Source organism: Heptranchias perlo, chromosome 12, assembly GCF_035084215.1.
Source record: "Heptranchias perlo isolate sHepPer1 chromosome 12, sHepPer1.hap1, whole genome shotgun sequence".
NCBI classification, from domain to species: domain Eukaryota; kingdom Metazoa; phylum Chordata; class Chondrichthyes; order Hexanchiformes; family Hexanchidae; genus Heptranchias; species Heptranchias perlo.
This window is the reverse complement of record NC_090336.1, coordinates 65,925,857-65,944,625: the sequence shown is the minus strand read 5'-3', so window position 1 is coordinate 65,944,625 and position 18,769 is coordinate 65,925,857. Positions and strand designations below refer to the sequence as shown.

Below are 18,769 nucleotides of genomic sequence, written 5' to 3'. Positions count from 1 at the left end.
TTGTCTTTTTATTTCCCATCTCCAGCCAGCCAGCCAGGCAGGCAGCCGAGCCACAGCCAGCATCTGCAGTATTTTCTTTTGATTGGTCTTGCCTGCTGTGGAAGGAATGTTTAAACACGAGCTGCTGATTGTCAGCACCTCACCTCTTTCTCGATTGTCTGTTGCAATCTCACTCACTCACTCACTCACTCACTCACTGTGAGACACGTCACGTCACGTCCCTAGTTTACCTTAAAGAGGTTTCCTTCCACGGCAGTTCGTTAGTGACGGAGAATGAGTGACGTAGGTCCGTTGAGACCCAACCCTCTCCCATCTGATTGGTGGCCTACTGGCAAAGTTACCAATCTGTCACGCAGTCCGAGCAAGAAAGGAGAAAACGGCAACTTCTTTCAACTGATCCACTGTTGCAATTAGAAACGGTGGCAAAAATGTGCCCAGAACGGCAGTGCTGCGAGACTGCTTTAAACACAGTCAGGCAGAGAAAAAAGAAGGAGGGCAAACAGGACCCAAGATCAATTCGCATCGAGCGCGGTATCGCTTCTCGGCCTTTTGGCTAAGATCAAGTGGTCAAGTGGGGGAAGGCAACCATTTGGAGCCTTCCTGCCATTGTATGCCGGGGGGATGCAGTCAGGGAGAAATCCCCTCGGGCAGAGTGTAGAGCTTTGGCTTGTAGAGCCTTGGCTTGATGTAATGTCACTGCAAGGAATCTGGAATGAATCTGTAAGGAAATAAGGCACCCCAGAGTGTCAGAAAAAAAAAAAAAAAAAAAAAATCTGTTCTTATCAGTTTAATATCTGATACGTCCCCTATCTGGGGACCATATATTAAATTGATTTTTGGAACAGGGAGATGGAATAGGGGCTTGCTCCGTCCACTCCACGCATCGACCCAGTATTGCAGTGTCTCTGGGAACGGTGCACCTCCCTGTGGGGAGATATTCAAAAAGAAAAACAGCTCGTTCCCAGCGTCTCTGTACATGTGTGTGTGTGTATGTATTATTAGTGAGAATAAAGCATATATATTGCACTGACTTTCTCAGCTCAGTGGTATCTTTTTCTTCTCCTGGGCTGAGTGCCGCTCGCACGCACGCACGCACGCACGCACGCAGCCAGCGATATAATTGAAACTGCAAAATAACTGGACGTCCAGCTTGAGAGACAGCTTTCAATTGCAATAGGCGTTTCCGAAACATTAACTCCTCGTTTCTTTCGGGGGAGGAGCAGCTTGAGAGACAGCTTTCAATTGCAATCGGCACTCCTGAAACATTAACGCCTTGTTGCTTGCGACAGTTAACCCAGCCATTAACATGACAACGGACAGGGCCCAGTCAGGGAGCAGCTTGAGAGACAGCTTTCAATCGGCACTCCTGAAACATTAACGCCTTGTTGCTTGCGACAGTTAACCCAGCCATTAACATGACAACGGACAGGGCCCAGTGAGGGAGCAGCTTGAGAGACAGCTTTCAATCGGCACTTCCGAAACATTAACGCCTCGTTTCTTTCGGGGGAGGAGCAGCTTGAGAGACAGCTTTCAATTGCAATCGGCACTCCTGAAACATTAACGCCTTGTTGCTTGCGACAGTTAACCCAGCCATTAACACGTCTTGTCTTTTTATTTCCCATCTCCAGCCAGCCAGCCAGGCAGGCAGCCGAGCCACAGCCAGCATCTGCAGTATTTTCTTTTGATTGGTCTTGCCTGCTGTGGAAGGAATGTTTAAACACGAGCTGCTGATTGTCAGCACCTCACCTCTTTCTCGATTGTCTGTTGCAATCTCACTCACTCACTCACTCACTCACTCACTGTGAGACACGTCACGTCACGTCCCTAGTTTACCTTAAAGAGGTTTCCTTCCACGGCAGTTCGTTAGTGACGGAGAATGAGTGACGTAGGTCCGTTGAGACCCAACCCTCTCCCATCTGATTGGTGGCCTACTGGCAAAGTTACCAATCTGTCACGCAGTCCGAGCAAGAAAGGAGAAAACGGCAACTTCTTTCAACTGATCCACTGTTGCAATTAGAAACGGTGGCAAAAATGTGCCCAGAACGGCAGTGCTGCGAGACTGCTTTAAACACAGTCAGGCAGAGAAAAAAGAAGGAGGGCAAACAGGACCCAAGATCAATTCGCATCGAGCGCGGTATCGCTTCTCGGCCTTTTGGCTAAGATCAAGTGTGTTCCTTTTCGGGCTTATTTGGATCTGAGCGGACTGGAACGCTGGCCGCGACCTCGTGCGCTCGCAAAGTGCGGACTTTGCTGTGATTGGTCGTTTGTGTGCTGGCTCCGCCCCTAAATTTGCATAAGGACCACACCAACACTGCAATGGCAGGGAAGGGCACCCGGGCAGTCGGCCATGGTGTGCCAAACACCGTCAGGGTGACGGTAACGACAGTCGAATGTGTTTCGCCGGTGGATCGGGAGCTTTTCGTCAAGCGCGTTCTGCTCGACTGCTGTGGATTCAAAGCGACGGACATCTTCTGCCTCCAGGATTTCCCTCGAAGCGGACATTTTGACGTCACCTTCAAGACCGTCGCTGGATGCCAGAAGCTTCTTCAAGTCTTCAAGGAGAAGGGGAGCGTCGGACTGCTGGCCATGCTCACTGCGGAGCCGCTTTTCACCCTCCCAACGCAGAGGAATCGCAAGCTGATTGTACACATGTACAACCCACACGTCCCGGTCGCCGATGTGCTGACGTTCCTCGCCAGATACGTCGACAGGGCGCAGAACAGCGTCGACGTCACCGACCAGTTTGGGATCTGGACCAGCAAGAGGGAAGTCACGGCAACGTTGAGACTGGACGCCCACGGCAACATCGTCCACCCTCCCTCCAGCTTCGCCATCGGAGGAAGTCGAGGATACATCACGTATGTGGGGCAGCCCAGAGTCTGTCGCACCTGCGGCAAATCCGGCCATTTGGCGAACACCTGCACTGCAACCATCTGCAAGAACTGCAAACAGGAAGGACACCAGACTAAGGACTGCAAGGAGAGCAAGCGCTGCAACCTGTGCGGGCTGGAAGGCCATCTCTACAGGGTCTGCCCCGAACGCAACCTCAGCTACGCCCAGGCGGCCAAGAACAACACAGCGGAGGAGGAGGGGGAAACAAGCAAGGATGCCCCAAAGAAGGCCAAGAGTCAGCGCCCGGCCGCGACCTCCTCCAAGAAGACCCTAGCCCAGGAAAACAATGAACGAGGAAAGGGTCAAGCCGAAAACTGCCAGACCCCGACACCCAGCTCCGAGCCTCCTCAACAGATGACAGAGTCCATGGACGAGGAGGCAGCAGAGGGAGGATGGCAGCTGGTGGTCAATAAAACCAAAAAGAAGAAGCCAGAGAAAAGGAAACAAGCCCCTGCCGACACTACACCAGGGGCCAAAAGAGCACTCGAGTCGCAGTCGGACTGCAACGACTACCCCGAGTCTGACGAGGAGGGACGACAGGAGCGAAGTGGTCAGCCGTCCCACCCAAAGCGGCAAAATACCCAAGGTGACCCCGATGCGATCGGCACCCCCCATCTCCAGAACACTGGGAGCGACAACGCCTCCAGTGCCCTCCAGCTCCGGGAAGCCGGCAGCATCGTAGTGCCCAGCGCACACCAGCTCCGAGACACCGGGAGCAGCACCGCAGAGAGCGAAGACCAGCTCCGGGAAACCGGGAGAAGCGACAACGAGGAGCCCCAACCGATCGAGGATCGCACGGACTCTTCACCCGACACCAGGCCGCCGATGTCACCCCGGCGGGACGACGACCCCCTCTCTGAGGCAGAACAAAACTCGTACCTCAGCTCAGGGATCGTGGAACACTTTACACAGATCACCTATATGCAGAAACACGGCCAAGAGCTGGAAACAGCAAACGGACTGACGGGTGAGACTTTAAACAATTGTTAAAATGGGTCTGAAAGTCGCATCCATTAACGTGCGTAGCGTTAAAAGCACTACGCGATGTGTGTCGACCTTGGACTACCTGGCCAAGGTCAAGAGCGACCTGCTGTTCTTACAGGAGTGCGGCCTGCCGCATCTCAGCAATTACAGGCAATGGTCGCAGCGCTGGGCCCACGGGCCGTCTATCTGGTCGGGAGGCAACGATAACCGTGCCTCCGGCCTGGGGATTCTGCTGCGGGGGGGCAACTTCACCATCACCGAAGTAAAGGAGGTGGTGGGGGGCCGTCTCCTCGTAGCAGACGTAAAGTACAAAAACGCTCCGCTCCGGCTGATCAACGTGTACGCCCCGGCTCTGAAGGACGAGCGGCTGGCCGTCTTCCAGCAGCTCCCACTGCTGCTGGCGACGTCCAAGCCGGTCATTCTCGGCGGTGACTTCAACTGCATCATCGATGCGGCTGGACGATCCGGCAGAGCCGACAGCAAACTGGACGCCACGTCCAAACTCCTGATGGAAGCGGTGAAAGACGCCAAGCTGTGCGACGTCTTCAGCAACCCTGCAGACGGAGCGGCGCGTCAATACACCTGGTCCAGACCAGACGGGTCCGTCCGTTCCAGGATAGACTTCCTGTTTGTATCCCCGAAGCTCAAGGTCAGATCCACCAAGGTCACACCGGTGTTCTTCTCTGACCACTGCCTCCTCCTGGCCGACTGTCACCTACAGGACGATCAGAGAGTGGGCAGGGGGACATGGAAGCTGAACGTGAAACTGTTGACCCCGGGAAACATTGAGGAACTGACGAGGGATTACAAAGGTTGGAGAACCGTAAAACCCCTCTTTGATTCCCCAGTGCACTGGTGGGAAGCCATCAAGGCGAACATCAAGAGGTTCTTCATCCTCAAAGGTGTTCAGAAGGCGAAAGAGAGGCAGAGGGAAACGTCCCGACTCCAGAAAAGCATGCAGAATCTTCTCCTGCTGCAGTCGATGGGGATCGATGTCGGGGAGGAACTCAGAGAGGTGAAGGACCAGCAAGCCTCGCTCTTTGCCTCCGAGGCCTCCAAGATCATCTTCCGGTCCAGAGTCCGCTCCGTGGAGCAGGACGAGACTTGCTCGCGCTTCTTCTTCCAAAAGGTGCACAGAGAGAGCTCTGTGATCAGCAGCCTGAAGGAAGAGAACGGCTCGGTCACGTCCTCGCAGCCCGACATACTGAGGATCTGCAAATCCTTTTATGCCGGACTGTACGACGCGAAGCCCACAGACAGCGCGGCCTCCCACTCCTTCTTGTCGTCTATCACGGAGGTTCTAGACGACAGCAAGCGGGAGAGTCTGGATCACCCGCTAACTCTGGACGAACTGACAAAGGCCGTCCGATCCTTCGAGAAGAGTAAGACTCCCGGAAGCGACGGCTTACCGATGGAGTTGTACTCGGCTCTGTGGGACTGGATAGGCCCAGACCTGCTGGAAGTGTACGGGGGTATGCTTCTGGCAGGCAGCATGTCAGACTCCATGAGGAAAGGCATCATCACCCTCATCTACAAACAGAAGGGGGAGAGGGAAGAAATCAAAAATTGGCGACCCATCTCACTACTTAACGTGGACTACAAAATTCTGTCCAAGGTCATCGCCAATCGGGTCAAGTCAGCCCTGGAGGTGGTGATCCACCCCGATCAGACCTGCGCCGTACCCGGCAGGAAGATCTCTGACAGCCTGGCGCTACTCAGGGATACGATTGCCTACGTACAGGACAGGGGGGTGAACACCTGCCTGATTAGCCTGGACCAGGAGAAGGCCTTTGACAGAATATCCCACACGTACATGATGGACGTGCTCTCCAAAATGGGGTTTGGGGAGGGAATCCGCAATTGGATCCAACTGCTCTACACAAACATCAGTAGCGCAGTTTCAATCAACGGGTGGGAATCAGAAAGCTTTCCGATCAAATCTGGAGTCAGGCAGGGCTGTCCTCTCTCCTCCGTCTTGTTCGTGTGTTGCATCGAACCCTTTGCCGAGTCCATCAGGAGGGATGCGGGCATAAGAGGGGTGACGATCCCAGGCAGCGGAGGCACTCAGGTCAAGGCCTCCCTGTACATGGATGACGTCGCCGTCTTTTGCTCGGATCAGCTGTCGGTCCGCAGATTGATGAGCATCTGCGACCAGTTCGAACTGGCCTCGGGGGCCAGGGTAAATCGTAGCAAGAGCGAGGCCATGTTCTTTGGGAACTGGACCGACCGATCCTTTGTCCCCTTCATCGTCAGGTCGGATTACCTGAAGGTGCTGGGGATCTGGTTCGGGGGGGCCGGGGCGTGCACCAAAAACTGGGAGGAGCGTATCTCCAAGGTTAAGCAGAAACTGGGACTGTGGGATCAACGATCCCTCTCGATCGTGGGCAAGAACCTGGTCATCAGGTGCGAGGTGCTCTCGGTGTTGCTGTACGTGGCGCAGGTCTGGCCCATACCTCGCTCCTGCGCCGCGACAGTCACCCGAGCCATCTTCCACTTTGTCTGGAGATCAAAAATGGACCGTGTCCGCAGGGTCACGATGTACAAATCTCCAGAGAAAGGGGGGAAAGGCGTGCCCAACGTGGCCCTCATCCTGATGGCCACCTTTGTGTGCGGCTGCATCAAGCTGTGCATAGACCCTCAGTACGCAAACACAAAGTGTCACTACGTGCTGAGGTTCTACCTGTCCCCGGTGTTGAGAAGGATGGGCCTGGCCACGCTGCCACGGAACGCTCCGTCCAGTTGGACCGTTCCGCCCCACCTGTCCTGCGTGGAAAGGTTTGTGCAGGAAAACACCTTTGACCACAAGGCGATCAGCAAGTGGTCCGCACGTAACGTCCTCGAGACCCTGCGGGAAAAGGAGATGGTGGATCCTGTCGGTTGGTTCCCCGAGCAGACTGTCAATGTCATTTGGCAGAACGCCTCATCGCCAGAGCTTTCAAACAAGCACCAAGACCTAGCTTGGCTGGTGGTGAGAAGGGCCCTTCCCGTCAGATCCTTCATGCACTCCCGGGCTCTCAGCGCCACCGCGCGCTGTCCCAGAGGAGGCTGCGGTGGAGACGAGACCGTCACCCATCTCCTTATGGAATGTGCCTTTGCAAAGAAGGTCTGGAGAGAGATGCAGTGGTATCTGTCCAGGTTCGTCCCGAGCAGTTCCGTAACACAGGTTTCTGTGCTCTACGGGCTGTTCCCGGGGACGCACACTGAGACGGACATCGGCTGCTGCTGGAAGACCATCAACTCGGTGAAAGACGCCCTTTGGTCTGCCCGAAACTTGCTGGTCTTCCAGCACAAGGAGCTGTCCTCGACCGAGTGTTGCAGACTGGCACATTCCAAGGTCCAGGACTACGTGCTGAGGGACGCACTGAGGATGGGTGCGGCCGCCACAAAGGCCCTGTGGGGAAAGGCAACCGTTTAGAGCCTTCCCGACATTGTAAACCGAGGGGCTGCAATCAGGGAAAAACCCCCTCGGGCAGAATGTAAAATTCAAATTGCTGTAATGTAACTGTAATGAATCTGAAATGGACCAGAAATGAATCTGTAATCAATAATCTGTGTTGAGTATGATGCAATGAGACACCCGAGAGTGTCATGAACTGTAATGATGTCCAATGTTTTCATTGTACTGCACTTAACGTAACCTGCAAATTGTATAATCTGTATTGTGTACGTTTGGAAAGAGATATGACAACTGTTTTGTATGTACTGCTGCAAATTTTTATGAATAAAGTATATTTTTTGGAAAAAAAAAAAAAAAAAAAAAATCTGTTCTTATCAGTTTAATATCTGATACGTCCCCTATCTGGGGACCATATATTAAATTGATTTTTGGAACAGGGAGATGGAATAGGGGCTTGCTCCGTCCACTCCACGCATCGACCCAGTATTGCAGTGTCTCTGGGAACGGTGCACCTCCCTGTGGGGAGATATTCAAAAAGAAAAACAGCTCGTTCCCAGCGTCTCTGTACATGTGTGTGTGTGTATGTATTATTAGTGAGAATAAAGCATATATATTGCACTGACTTTCTCAGCTCAGTGGTATCTTTTTCTTCTCCTGGGCTGAGTGCCGCTCGCACGCACGCACGCACGCACGCACGCAGCCAGCGATATAATTGAAACTGCAAAATAACTGGACGTCCAGCTTGAGAGACAGCTTTCAATTGCAATAGGCGTTTCCGAAACATTAACTCCTCGTTTCTTTCGGGGGAGGAGCAGCTTGAGAGACAGCTTTCAATTGCAATCGGCACTCCTGAAACATTAACGCCTTGTTGCTTGCGACAGTTAACCCAGCCATTAACATGACAACGGACAGGGCCCAGTCAGGGAGCAGCTTGAGAGACAGCTTTCAATCGGCACTCCTGAAACATTAACGCCTTGTTGCTTGCGACAGTTAACCCAGCCATTAACATGACAACGGACAGGGCCCAGTGAGGGAGCAGCTTGAGAGACAGCTTTCAATCGGCACTTCCGAAACATTAACGCCTCGTTTCTTTCGGGGGAGGAGCAGCTTGAGAGACAGCTTTCAATTGCAATCGGCACTCCTGAAACATTAACGCCTTGTTGCTTGCGACAGTTAACCCAGCCATTAACACGTCTTGTCTTTTTATTTCCCATCTCCAGCCAGCCAGCCAGGCAGGCAGCCGAGCCACAGCCAGCATCTGCAGTATTTTCTTTTGATTGGTCTTGCCTGCTGTGGAAGGAATGTTTAAACACGAGCTGCTGATTGTCAGCACCTCACCTCTTTCTCGATTGTCTGTTGCAATCTCACTCACTCACTCACTCACTCACTCACTGTGAGACACGTCACGTCACGTCCCTAGTTTACCTTAAAGAGGTTTCCTTCCACGGCAGTTCGTTAGTGACGGAGAATGAGTGACGTAGGTCCGTTGAGACCCAACCCTCTCCCATCTGATTGGTGGCCTACTGGCAAAGTTACCAATCTGTCACGCAGTCCGAGCAAGAAAGGAGAAAACGGCAACTTCTTTCAACTGATCCACTGTTGCAATTAGAAACGGTGGCAAAAATGTGCCCAGAACGGCAGTGCTGCGAGACTGCTTTAAACACAGTCAGGCAGAGAAAAAAGAAGGAGGGCAAACAGGACCCAAGATCAATTCGCATCGAGCGCGGTATCGCTTCTCGGCCTTTTGGCTAAGATCAAGTGGTCAAGTGGGGGAAGGCAACCATTTGGAGCCTTCCTGCCATTGTATGCCGGGGGGATGCAGTCAGGGAGAAATCCCCTCGGGCAGAGTGCAGAGCTTTGGCTTGTAGAGCTTTGGCTTGATGTAATGTCACTGCAAGGAATCTGGAATGAATCTGTAAGGCAATAAGGCACCCCAGAGTGTCAGAAAAAAAAAAAAAAAAAAAAAATCTGTTCTTATCAGTTTAATATCTGATACGTCCCCTATCTGGGGACCATATATTAAATTGATTTTTGGAACAGGGAGATGGAATAGGGGCTTGCTCCGTCCACTCCACGCATCGACCCAGTATTGCAGTGTCTCTGGGAACGGTGCACCTCCCTGTGGGGAGATATTCAAAAAGAAAAACAGCTCGTTCCCAGCGTCTCTGTACATGTGTGTGTGTGTATGTATTATTAGTGAGAATAAAGCATATATATTGCACTGACTTTCTCAGCTCAGTGGTATCTTTTTCTTCTCCTGGGCTGAGTGCCGCTCGCACGCACGCACGCACGCACGCACGCAGCCAGCGATATAATTGAAACTGCAAAATAACTGGACGTCCAGCTTGAGAGACAGCTTTCAATTGCAATAGGCGTTTCCGAAACATTAACTCCTCGTTTCTTTCGGGGGAGGAGCAGCTTGAGAGACAGCTTTCAATTGCAATCGGCACTCCTGAAACATTAACGCCTTGTTGCTTGCGACAGTTAACCCAGCCATTAACATGACAACGGACAGGGCCCAGTCAGGGAGCAGCTTGAGAGACAGCTTTCAATCGGCACTCCTGAAACATTAACGCCTTGTTGCTTGCGACAGTTAACCCAGCCATTAACATGACAACGGACAGGGCCCAGTGAGGGAGCAGCTTGAGAGACAGCTTTCAATCGGCACTTCCGAAACATTAACGCCTCGTTTCTTTCGGGGGAGGAGCAGCTTGAGAGACAGCTTTCAATTGCAATCGGCACTCCTGAAACATTAACGCCTTGTTGCTTGCGACAGTTAACCCAGCCATTAACACGTCTTGTCTTTTTATTTCCCATCTCCAGCCAGCCAGCCAGGCAGGCAGCCGAGCCACAGCCAGCATCTGCAGTATTTTCTTTTGATTGGTCTTGCCTGCTGTGGAAGGAATGTTTAAACACGAGCTGCTGATTGTCAGCACCTCACCTCTTTCTCGATTGTCTGTTGCAATCTCACTCACTCACTCACTCACTCACTCACTGTGAGACACGTCACGTCACGTCCCTAGTTTACCTTAAAGAGGTTTCCTTCCACGGCAGTTCGTTAGTGACGGAGAATGAGTGACGTAGGTCCGTTGAGACCCAACCCTCTCCCATCTGATTGGTGGCCTACTGGCAAAGTTACCAATCTGTCACGCAGTCCGAGCAAGAAAGGAGAAAACGGCAACTTCTTTCAACTGATCCACTGTTGCAATTAGAAACGGTGGCAAAAATGTGCCCAGAACGGCAGTGCTGCGAGACTGCTTTAAACACAGTCAGGCAGAGAAAAAAGAAGGAGGGCAAACAGGACCCAAGATCAATTCGCATCGAGCGCGGTATCGCTTCTCGGCCTTTTGGCTAAGATCAAGTGTAGTATCTGTTCTTATCAGTTTAATATCTGATACGTCCCCTATCTGGGGACCATATATTAAATTGATTTTTGGAACAGGGAGATGGAATAGGGGCTTGCTCCGTCCACTCCACGCATCGACCCAGTATTGCAGTGTCTCTGGGAACGGTGCACCTCCCTGTGGGGAGATATTCAAAAAGAAAAACAGCTCGTTCCCAGCGTCTCTGTACATGTGTGTGTGTGTATGTATTATTAGTGAGAATAAAGCATATATATTGCACTGACTTTCTCAGCTCAGTGGTATCTTTTTCTTCTCCTGGGCTGAGTGCCGCTCGCACGCACGCACGCACGCACGCACGCAGCCAGCGATATAATTGAAACTGCAAAATAACTGGACGTCCAGCTTGAGAGACAGCTTTCAATTGCAATAGGCGTTTCCGAAACATTAACTCCTCGTTTCTTTCGGGGGAGGAGCAGCTTGAGAGACAGCTTTCAATTGCAATCGGCACTCCTGAAACATTAACGCCTTGTTGCTTGCGACAGTTAACCCAGCCATTAACATGACAACGGACAGGGCCCAGTCAGGGAGCAGCTTGAGAGACAGCTTTCAATCGGCACTCCTGAAACATTAACGCCTTGTTGCTTGCGACAGTTAACCCAGCCATTAACATGACAACGGACAGGGCCCAGTGAGGGAGCAGCTTGAGAGACAGCTTTCAATCGGCACTTCCGAAACATTAACGCCTCGTTTCTTTCGGGGGAGGAGCAGCTTGAGAGACAGCTTTCAATTGCAATCGGCACTCCTGAAACATTAACGCCTTGTTGCTTGCGACAGTTAACCCAGCCATTAACACGTCTTGTCTTTTTATTTCCCATCTCCAGCCAGCCAGCCAGGCAGGCAGCCGAGCCACAGCCAGCATCTGCAGTATTTTCTTTTGATTGGTCTTGCCTGCTGTGGAAGGAATGTTTAAACACGAGCTGCTGATTGTCAGCACCTCACCTCTTTCTCGATTGTCTGTTGCAATCTCACTCACTCACTCACTCACTCACTCACTCACTGTGAGACACGTCACGTCACGTCCCTAGTTTACCTTAAAGAGGTTTCCTTCCACGGCAGTTCGTTAGTGACGGAGAATGAGTGACGTAGGTCCGTTGAGACCCAACCCTCTCCCATCTGATTGGTGGCCTACTGGCAAAGTTACCAATCTGTCACGCAGTCCGAGCAAGAAAGGAGAAAACGGCAACTTCTTTCAACTGATCCACTGTTGCAATTAGAAACGGTGGCAAAAATGTGCCCAGAACGGCAGTGCTGCGAGACTGCTTTAAACACAGTCAGGCAGAGAAAAAAGAAGGAGGGCAAACAGGACCCAAGATCAATTCGCATCGAGCGCGGTATCGCTTCTCGGCCTTTTGGCTAAGATCAAGTGGTCAAGTGGGGGAAGGCAACCATTTGGAGCCTTCCTGCCATTGTATGCCGGGGGGATGCAGTCAGGGAGAAATCCCCTCGGGCAGAGTGTAGAGCTTTGGCTTGTAGAGCTTTGGCTTGATGTAATGTCACTGCAAGGAATCTGGAATGAATCTGTAAGGCAATAAGGCACCCCAGAGTGTCAGAAAAAAAAAAAAAAAATCTGTTCTTATCAGTTTAATATCTGATACGTCCCCTATCTGGGGACCATATATTAAATTGATTTTTGGAACAGGGAGATGGAATAGGGGCTTGCTCCGTCCACTCCACGCATCGACCCAGTATTGCAGTGTCTCTGGGAACGGTGCACCTCCCTGTGGGGAGATATTCAAAAAGAAAAACAGCTCGTTCCCAGCGTCTCTGTACATGTGTGTGTGTGTATGTATTATTAGTGAGAATAAAGCATATATATTGCACTGACTTTCTCAGCTCAGTGGTATCTTTTTCTTCTCCTGGGCTGAGTGCCGCTCGCACGCACGCACGCACGCACGCACGCAGCCAGCGATATAATTGAAACTGCAAAATAACTGGACGTCCAGCTTGAGAGACAGCTTTCAATTGCAATAGGCGTTTCCGAAACATTAACTCCTCGTTTCTTTCGGGGGAGGAGCAGCTTGAGAGACAGCTTTCAATTGCAATCGGCACTCCTGAAACATTAACGCCTTGTTGCTTGCGACAGTTAACCCAGCCATTAACATGACAACGGACAGGGCCCAGTCAGGGAGCAGCTTGAGAGACAGCTTTCAATCGGCACTCCTGAAACATTAACGCCTTGTTGCTTGCGACAGTTAACCCAGCCATTAACATGACAACGGACAGGGCCCAGTGAGGGAGCAGCTTGAGAGACAGCTTTCAATCGGCACTTCCGAAACATTAACGCCTCGTTTCTTTCGGGGGAGGAGCAGCTTGAGAGACAGCTTTCAATTGCAATCGGCACTCCTGAAACATTAACGCCTTGTTGCTTGCGACAGTTAACCCAGCCATTAACACGTCTTGTCTTTTTATTTCCCATCTCCAGCCAGCCAGCCAGGCAGGCAGCCGAGCCACAGCCAGCATCTGCAGTATTTTCTTTTGATTGGTCTTGCCTGCTGTGGAAGGAATGTTTAAACACGAGCTGCTGATTGTCAGCACCTCACCTCTTTCTCGATTGTCTGTTGCAATCTCACTCACTCACTCACTCACTCACTCACTGTGAGACACGTCACGTCACGTCCCTAGTTTACCTTAAAGAGGTTTCCTTCCACGGCAGTTCGTTAGTGACGGAGAATGAGTGACGTAGGTCCGTTGAGACCCAACCCTCTCCCATCTGATTGGTGGCCTACTGGCAAAGTTACCAATCTGTCACGCAGTCCGAGCAAGAAAGGAGAAAACGGCAACTTCTTTCAACTGATCCACTGTTGCAATTAGAAACGGTGGCAAAAATGTGCCCAGAACGGCAGTGCTGCGAGACTGCTTTAAACACAGTCAGGCAGAGAAAAAAGAAGGAGGGCAAACAGGACCCAAGATCAATTCGCATCGAGTGCGGTATCGCTTCTCGGCCTTTTGGCTAAGATCAAGTGGTCAAGTGGGGGAAGGCAACCATTTGGAGCCTTCCTGCCATTGTATGCCGGGGGGATGCAGTCAGGGAGAAATCCCCTCGGGCAGAGTGTAGAGCTTTGGCTTGTAGAGCTTTGGCTTGATGTAATGTCACTGCAAGGAATCTGGAATGAATCTGTAAGGCAATAAGGCACCCCAGAGTGTCAGAAAAAAAAAAAAAAAAAAAAAAAAAAAAAAAAAATCTGTTCTTATCAGTTTAATATCTGATACGTCCCCTATCTGGGGACCATATATTAAATTGATTTTTGGAACAGGGAGATGGAATAGGGGCTTGCTCCGTCCACTCCACGCATCGACCCAGTATTGCAGTGTCTCTGGGAACGGTGCACCTCCCTGTGGGGAGATATTCAAAAAGAAAAACAGCTCGTTCCCAGCGTCTCTGTACATGTGTGTGTGTGTATGTATTATTAGTGAGAATAAAGCATATATATTGCACTGACTTTCTCAGCTCAGTGGTATCTTTTTCTTCTCCTGGGCTGAGTGCCGCTCGCACGCACGCACGCACGCACGCACGCAGCCAGCGATATAATTGAAACTGCAAAATAACTGGACGTCCAGCTTGAGAGACAGCTTTCAATTGCAATAGGCGTTTCCGAAACATTAACTCCTCGTTTCTTTCGGGGGAGGAGCAGCTTGAGAGACAGCTTTCAATTGCAATCGGCACTCCTGAAACATTAACGCCTTGTTGCTTGCGACAGTTAACCCAGCCATTAACATGACAACGGACAGGGCCCAGTCAGGGAGCAGCTTGAGAGACAGCTTTCAATCGGCACTCCTGAAACATTAACGCCTTGTTGCTTGCGACAGTTAACCCAGCCATTAACATGACAACGGACAGGGCCCAGTGAGGGAGCAGCTTGAGAGACAGCTTTCAATCGGCACTTCCGAAACATTAACGCCTCGTTTCTTTCGGGGGAGGAGCAGCTTGAGAGACAGCTTTCAATTGCAATCGGCACTCCTGAAACATTAACGCCTTGTTGCTTGCGACAGTTAACCCAGCCATTAACACGTCTTGTCTTTTTATTTCCCATCTCCAGCCAGCCAGCCAGGCAGGCAGCCGAGCCACAGCCAGCATCTGCAGTATTTTCTTTTGATTGGTCTTGCCTGCTGTGGAAGGAATGTTTAAACACGAGCTGCTGATTGTCAGCACCTCACCTCTTTCTCGATTGTCTGTTGCAATCTCACTCACTCACTCACTCACTCACTCACTGTGAGACACGTCACGTCACGTCCCTAGTTTACCTTAAAGAGGTTTCCTTCCACGGCAGTTCGTTAGTGACGGAGAATGAGTGACGTAGGTCCGTTGAGACCCAACCCTCTCCCATCTGATTGGTGGCCTACTGGCAAAGTTACCAATCTGTCACGCAGTCCGAGCAAGAAAGGAGAAAACGGCAACTTCTTTCAACTGATCCACTGTTGCAATTAGAAACGGTGGCAAAAATGTGCCCAGAACGGCAGTGCTGCGAGACTGCTTTAAACACAGTCAGGCAGAGAAAAAAGAAGGAGGGCAAACAGGACCCAAGATCAATTCGCATCGAGCGCGGTATCGCTTCTCGGCCTTTTGGCTAAGATCAAGTGTAGCTAAGATCAAGTGGTCAAGTGGGGGAAGGCAACCATTTGGAGCCTTCCTGCCATTGTATGCCGGGGGGATGCAGTCAGGGAGAAATCCCCTCGGGCAGAGTGTAGAGCTTTGGCTTGTAGAGCTTTGGCTTGATGTACTGTCACTGCAAGGCATCTGGAATGAATCTGTAAGGCAATAAGGCACCCCAGAGTGTCAGAAAAAAAAAAAAAAAATCTGTTCTTATCAGTTTAATATCTGATACGTCCCCTATCTGGGGACCATATATTAAATTGATTTTTGGAACAGGGAGATGGAATAGGGGCTTGCTCCGTCCACTCCACGCATCGACCCAGTATTGCAGTGTCTCTGGGAACGGTGCACCTCCCTGTGGGGAGATATTCAAAAAGAAAAACAGCTCGTTCCCAGCGTCTCTGTACATGTGTGTGTGTGTATGTATTATTAGTGAGAATAAAGCATATATATTGCACTGACTTTCTCAGCTCAGTGGTATCTTTTTCTTCTCCTGGGCTGAGTGCCGCTCGCACGCACGCACGCACGCACGCACGCAGCCAGCGATATAATTGAAACTGCAAAATAACTGGACGTCCAGCTTGAGAGACAGCTTTCAATTGCAATAGGCGTTTCCGAAACATTAACTCCTCGTTTCTTTCGGGGGAGGAGCAGCTTGAGAGACAGCTTTCAATTGCAATCGGCACTCCTGAAACATTAACGCCTTGTTGCTTGCGACAGTTAACCCAGCCATTAACATGACAACGGACAGGGCCCAGTCAGGGAGCAGCTTGAGAGACAGCTTTCAATCGGCACTCCTGAAACATTAACGCCTTGTTGCTTGCGACAGTTAACCCAGCCATTAACATGACAACGGACAGGGCCCAGTGAGGGAGCAGCTTGAGAGACAGCTTTCAATCGGCACTTCCGAAACATTAACGCCTCGTTTCTTTCGGGGGAGGAGCAGCTTGAGAGACAGCTTTCAATTGCAATCGGCACTCCTGAAACATTAACGCCTTGTTGCTTGCGACAGTTAACCCAGCCATTAACACGTCTTGTCTTTTTATTTCCCATCTCCAGCCAGCCAGCCAGGCAGGCAGCCGAGCCACAGCCAGCATCTGCAGTATTTTCTTTTGATTGGTCTTGCCTGCTGTGGAAGGAATGTTTAAACACGAGCTGCTGATTGTCAGCACCTCACCTCTTTCTCGATTGTCTGTTGCAATCTCACTCACTCACTCACTCACTCACTCACTCACTGTGAGACACGTCACGTCACGTCCCTAGTTTACCTTAAAGAGGTTTCCTTCCACGGCAGTTCGTTAGTGACGGAGAATGAGTGACGTAGGTCCGTTGAGACCCAACCCTCTCCCATCTGATTGGTGGCCTACTGGCAAAGTTACCAATCTGTCACGCAGTCCGAGCAAGAAAGGAGAAAACGGCAACTTCTTTCAACTGATCCACTGTTGCAATTAGAAACGGTGGCAAAAATGTGCCCAGAACGGCAGTGCTGCGAGACTGCTTTAAACACAGTCAGGCAGAGAAAAAAGAAGGAGGGCAAACAGGACCCAAGATCAATTCGCATCGAGCGCGGTATCGCTTCTCGGCCTTTTGGCTAAGATCAAGTGTAGTATCTGTTCTTATCAGTTTAATATCTGATACGTCCCCTATCTGGGGACCATATATTAAATTGATTTTTGGAACAGGGAGATGGAATAGGGGCTTGCTCCGTCCACTCCACGCATCGACCCAGTATTGCAGTGTCTCTGGGAACGGTGCACCTCCCTGTGGGGAGATATTCAAAAAGAAAAACAGCTCGTTCCCAGCGTCTCTGTACATGTGTGTGTGTGTATGTATTATTAGTGAGAATAAAGCATATATATTGCACTGACTTTCTCAGCTCAGTGGTATCTTTTTCTTCTCCTGGGCTGAGTGCCGCTCGCACGCACGCACGCACGCACGCACGCAGCCAGCGATATAATTGAAACTGCAAAATAACTGGACGTCCAGCTTGAGAGACAGCTTTCAATTGCAATAGGCGTTTCCGAAACATTAACTCCTCGTTTCTTTCGGGGGAGGAGCAGCTTGAGAGACAGCTTTCAATTGCAATCGGCACTCCTGAAACATTAACGCCTTGTTGCTTGCGACAGTTAACCCAGCCATTAACATGACAACGGACAGGGCCCAGTCAGGGAGCAGCTTGAGAGACAGCTTTCAATCGGCACTCCTGAAACATTAACGCCTTGTTGCTTGCGACAGTTAACCCAGCCATTAACATGACAACGGACAGGGCCCAGTGAGGGAGCAGCTTGAGAGACAGCTTTCAATCGGCACTTCCGAAACATTAACGCCTCGTTTCTTTCGGGGGAGGAGCAGCTTGAGAGACAGCTTTCAATTGCAATCGGCACTCCTGAAACATTAACGCCTTGTTGCTTGCGACAGTTAACCCAGCCATTAACACGTCTTGTCTTTTTATTTCCCATCTCCAGCCAGCCAGCCAGGCAGGCAGCCGAGCCACAGCCAGCATCTGCAGTATTTTCTTTTGATTGGTCTTGCCTGCTGTGGAAGGAATGTTTAAACACGAGCTGCTGATTGTCAGCACCTCACCTCTTTCTCGATTGTCTGTTGCAATCTCACTCACTCACTCACTCACTCACTCACTGTGAGACACGTCACGTCACGTCCCTAGTTTACCTTAAAGAGGTTTCCTTCCACGGCAGTTCGTTAGTGACGGAGAATGAGTGACGTAGGTCCGTTGAGACCCAACCCTCTCCCATCTGATTGGTGGCCTACTGGCAAAGTTACCAATCTGTCACGCAGTCCGAGCAAGAAAGGAGAAAACGGCAACTTCTTTCAACTGATCCACTGTTGCAATTAGAAACGGTGGCAAAAATGTGCCCAGAACGGCAGTGCTGCGAGACTGCTTTAAACACAGTCAGGCAGAGAAAAAAGAAGGAGGGCAAACAGGACCCAAGATCAATTCGCATCGAGCGCGGTATCGCTTCTCGGCCTTTTGGCTAAGATCAAGTGGTCAAGTGGGGGAAGGCAACCATTTGGAGCCTTCCTGCCATTGTATGCCGGGGGGATGCAGTCAGGGAGAAATCCCCTCGGGCAGAGTGTAGAGCTTTGGCTTGTAGAGCTTTGGCTTGATGTAATGTCACTGCAAGGAATCTGGAATGAATCTGTAAGGCAATAAGGCACTCCAGAGTGTCAGGAAAAAAAAAAAAAAAAAAAAAAAAAAAAAAAAAAAAAAAAAAAAAAAAAAAATCTGTTCTTATCAGTTTAATATCTGATACGTCCCCTATCTGGGGACCATATATTAAATTGATTTTTGGAACAGGGAGATGGAATAGGGGCTTGCTCCGTCCACTCCACGCATCGACCCAGTATTGCAGTGTCTCTGGGAACGGTGCACCTCCCTGTGGGGAGATATTCAAAAAGAAAAACAGCTCGTTCCCAGCGTCTCTGTACATGTGTGTGTGTGTATGTATTATTAGTGAGAATAAAGCATATATATTGCACTGA

General features: G+C 50.7%; 3 non-coding genes and 6 pseudogenes across 3 annotated transcripts; all 9 read left to right on the top strand.

Annotated features, from left to right (window-relative positions):
* Positions 1 to 716: 716 nt before the first annotated feature.
* On the top strand, positions 717 to 925 carry LOC137328417 (U2 spliceosomal RNA; annotated as a pseudogene).
* Positions 926 to 7,604: 6,679 nt separating this feature from the next.
* On the top strand, positions 7,605 to 7,790 carry LOC137328301 (U2 spliceosomal RNA). Its single transcript, XR_010964770.1, has one exon. It is a non-coding gene; the product is annotated as a U2 spliceosomal RNA (small nuclear RNA).
* A 1,394-nt stretch (positions 7,791 to 9,184) lies between these two features.
* LOC137328408 (U2 spliceosomal RNA) lies at positions 9,185 to 9,393 on the top strand (annotated as a pseudogene).
* Positions 9,394 to 10,604: 1,211 nt separating this feature from the next.
* On the top strand, positions 10,605 to 10,795 carry LOC137330460 (U2 spliceosomal RNA). Its single transcript, XR_010965044.1, has one exon. It is a non-coding gene; the product is annotated as a U2 spliceosomal RNA (small nuclear RNA).
* A 1,398-nt stretch (positions 10,796 to 12,193) lies between these two features.
* Positions 12,194 to 12,396, top strand: LOC137328334 (U2 spliceosomal RNA; annotated as a pseudogene).
* Positions 12,397 to 13,790: 1,394 nt separating this feature from the next.
* On the top strand, positions 13,791 to 14,011 carry LOC137328499 (U2 spliceosomal RNA; annotated as a pseudogene).
* A 1,410-nt stretch (positions 14,012 to 15,421) lies between these two features.
* Positions 15,422 to 15,624, top strand: LOC137328330 (U2 spliceosomal RNA; annotated as a pseudogene).
* A 1,215-nt stretch (positions 15,625 to 16,839) lies between these two features.
* On the top strand, positions 16,840 to 17,030 carry LOC137330448 (U2 spliceosomal RNA). The gene has a single exon (XR_010965042.1). It is a non-coding gene; the product is annotated as a U2 spliceosomal RNA (small nuclear RNA).
* Positions 17,031 to 18,493: 1,463 nt separating this feature from the next.
* On the top strand, positions 18,494 to 18,664 carry LOC137328620 (U2 spliceosomal RNA; annotated as a pseudogene).
* The last annotated feature ends 105 nt before the right edge of the window (positions 18,665 to 18,769 follow it).